The 3,772-nt window shown below is 35.4% G+C and overlaps 1 non-coding gene across 1 annotated transcript; it reads right to left on the bottom strand.

The window, feature by feature from the left end:
* Positions 1–1,586: 1,586 nt before the first annotated feature.
* On the bottom strand, positions 1,587–1,692 carry LOC122030640. Its single transcript, XR_006125513.1, has one exon. It is a non-coding gene; the product is annotated as a small nucleolar RNA R71 (small nucleolar RNA).
* Between the last annotated feature and the right edge of the window lie 2,080 nt (positions 1,693–3,772).

Here is a 3,772-nt window from a genome sequence, read left to right as displayed (position 1 = left end):
CTTTCTTGGATTTGGGATCAAGATGCTTGTATTCTTCTTATCTTTGGATTTCTTTCCTTGTTCTATGGATTAGATCTCTTGTTCTAGGATGGAGGGAGTAATTGTAAGGATGATTTGATGTAAAACTCTTGTAGATATGCCAATTTCCTATTTCTTTGATTTTGCCCTGTTTGTATCCATTCTTTCTTGTGTGGAATGTTGTGATTAGGGCTTAATTACCATGCTTGATTGAATGTTTGGATATCTTGTGGATCTTGTAGAGGTAATTCCTCATTCGATATTTCGAGGGACGTACGTGACAGACATGCCTGTGTAGGGACGTTTGAGGGATGATTTTAAAGGTGAAATAGGGTTATTCAAGGGGGTAGGATAGATAGTATGCATTAATCTTTGTATAGATTCATACCTAATTGATCACATTTAGGTATAGATTTTAGTCCTAGGCCGGTTGTCTATTGCAAGAGAGAACCGACAACCTTCTACAAATAATGGACAATTGAGGAATAAGATTTGGTAGATCATTTACATTTGATAACCTTACAAAGAAACAAAGACTCCTAGAACATCCCTTATCATTGCCCTATTTCTTGTTTCTTATTCTTTCATTTCTTTGTTTACCTTTCATAGTTACACTTAGCTTTTGAAAACCAATTGATTAGTTGTTTAGCTAACTCACATTGAGACATCTTTAGTGGTTATTCTAGTCCTTGTGGATACGATATCTTTTATTATTACTTACGACATTTCCGTACACTTGCGGAAAGTCAACAAGTTTTTGGCGCCGTTGCCGGGGACTGCGCTATAACATTAGAGATTATCAATTGAGTTAAACTAAACATAACCTAACTTTTCTTTTCATTTGTATAGTTGAATCTAATCTTTAGAATTCTGTTTTTCTTGTATATCTTTTTACTTCTTGTCAATTCTTTTTGTTGCAATTCTAATTCTGCATTTTTAATTTCCAATATTCTAGTCTAACTTTTCTCTCTTTTGAGTTAGTTTCTTTCTTATTTTCTTTTGTATACATATTTTGCAATCTTGTTATTGACATATGAATTATTGTAGATATTTTTCTTTTTTTCCTTTTGTCTTTTCTTTCATGTTTTCATTATGCACTTTCTTTCTTGCAATTTAAATTCTGCATTTTCTTTCTTCCTTTTCATATTGCATTTTATTTCTTGTTTTTGATTCTTGAACATCCATGAGCACTAACATGTCAAGCAGGCCCATGAGAAATTTTTCTACACCTTTTTCTGTAAGATTTTTATCTCCCATTGTACAATCTCAAATTGAAACAAAAAGTTTGCAACTAGATCCAGGGTTAATTTTCATGATACAAGGTCACAAATTTGGAGGAGAAGTATCAGAAAGTCCTTATCTGCATCTTGAAATATTTTTAGAGATTTGTGATATGGTGAACTGTGAGGGTGTCTCAGCGGATACAATTCGATTGATGGCATTTCCTTTCAGCATCAAGGATAAAGCAAGGACTTGGTTATATTCTCTCCATCCTCAAAGTATCACAAGTTGGGAGCAATTGGAGAAGCAATTTCTGAATCATTTTTTCCCTCCAAGCAGAATAGTGTATATGAGGAATTGCATAACAAATTTTGGTCAGGCATACGGAGAATCATTATTTGAAGCATGAGATAGATTTAAGAGTCTTCAAAGATAGTGTCCTCATCATGGTTTTGAAAAATGGTTGATTTTGCATATATTCTATGGGGGAATTTTTTTCTTAGACAAGAGTTTATTAGATTCATTAGCTGGAGGTTCTTTTATGGATAAAAGTGTAGATGAAACATATATGTTAATTGATCAAGTGACATTGAACTTCCATGAATGGTCAAACATAAGTTGAATGAAATCTCCCTCAAACATTCAAGAAGTGCAAGCCATAAATGCTATAGAGCCTGTCAAACAAATTGTAACTCAACCATCTTTGAGTTTTGAAAATCACAAGTCATAGAACGGGGAGTTCAAACATTTAGGGGCAAAGATTCAAAGTATTGTTTCAAATTGGTTTAAAGAAGATCCTCCTCCTTCGCAGACAAGATCTAGTGAAAAGTGTGATGATGTTGGGTTGAGAATTGAAAAAAATTATGAAGAACTTCTGAAGAAGGACATGTTTTGTAACAACCCAATTTTCCCTATTTTGAGTTCTAAATGTCCGTAAAAATATTTGAAAATGCTTTTAAAATATTCTAGAGATTTTTAGAAATTTTTAGAGTATTTTTATGTAATTTTTGGAAGTCGTTTGATATTTTTACAAAATGAAAGAAAGTTTGGAAAAAAAAATGTCCAAGCCGAGGTTTGAACCGGAGACCTCGGGTTAAGCAGGGATTCGCTTAACCAACAGACCAGTCAAACTTTTCTTAGTGAAACCCAAACCATATAGTAATTGAGTTATAGTTGGAACCCGAAATAACCTAAGGGATAAGTTGAGGCTCGGTTTTCCCGTGACCTAAAATCTCTCGATTCCTCTTCCCTTTCTCGCATGCGACGGCGTCAGCGTTGCTTGGGCAAAGACGAACCCGAACCTAGGGCTTCACTCCGGCAGCTGATGAGCTCTCTCCTCCGTGGGTCCTTAACAGATCCGAGCCCCTCTCGGCACAAGAAGAGGCCGAAAGCTTGCAAGCACCCGGAACCCTAGCAGCCTCTCCCTCTCGGTTGTAAGTCCACGAAATAAATGTAAGTTGCTACTCACCTGCAGTAGGATAGCTTCGAAGTTTATTTTTTTGTGCATTTTCTTGTTCCCGAAGCTGTGGATGAAACCTTAGAGCTTGCTTGTAGGTGAATTGATAAGTATGGTTGCCTCACAGCATGTCTTTTTGTTTCAGATTGGGTTGTGCCGAATTTATTATGCTAGGGATATAGTTTCTCTTGTTTGGATCATGTGTGCAGAATTTAGGTATTAAGGGAAACTTCCGAGATTTGTTTTCTTCCGGTTATTTCTGCCGTAGCATTCTATAGCATGCTTAGAGAGTTCTATATGAGATTCGCTTATTTCTTTGAATGTGGCAGTAGCATGCTTTAGGAATTGATTGCTGGAAGTTAAGAGTAATTCCCAAGAATTGTTTCCTCTGCCTTATTTCTATTGAAGCATGTTTAAGGAATCCAGATTTCTTGTTCCTTTGACTTATTTCTGTGGAGCATGTTTAAGGAATCCAGATTACTCGTTCCTTAGTTTGTTTCTGCTGTAGCATGCTTAAAGATCCCAATTGCTCTGTAAAAGTATAGCTTTGAACAGGTTTTACACAGTTTTTTTTATTAAGTGCAGATTGTTTTTATTGTGTCAAGCTTAGTATGCAGACTTAATTAATTCCATGCTATCCAATGAGTATGAGTAGTTTTATTTTAGAGCATGCAATTACTGAAATTATGCTACTTTCATGAACCTGAACAACTCCTCATCTTGAGCATGTAGTTCTAGATTTTTTCTGTGCCATTTAATAAGCATGACCAGTCCTCTTTACCATTAGAATGACATGAACAACATGTGTTTAAGTGGTTCATTTTATGTTAGCTTTGCAGATTTTAGTTCGTATGCAATTAATTGGACAAGAACAGCCCTTAATCTAATTACAAAGTGATAGTTTCTTTGCTATTTAATAAATAGGATCAACCCTGTTTCAATAGCATTGCAAATTCAACCCCTTCGTTATTTTGTAAGCATGACATTCTGTTGGGTATGTGCAGCATTGATTCCGTTATTCCTAGGTTTCTTTTGCTATTAGATATACCTGAGCAGACTTTCTAGTTTCCTATTTGC

This window comes from Zingiber officinale, chromosome 10B (assembly GCF_018446385.1).
Source record: "Zingiber officinale cultivar Zhangliang chromosome 10B, Zo_v1.1, whole genome shotgun sequence".
Lineage (NCBI taxonomy): Eukaryota > Viridiplantae > Streptophyta > Magnoliopsida > Zingiberales > Zingiberaceae > Zingiber > Zingiber officinale.
This window is presented reverse-complemented; position numbering and strand designations above follow the sequence as displayed.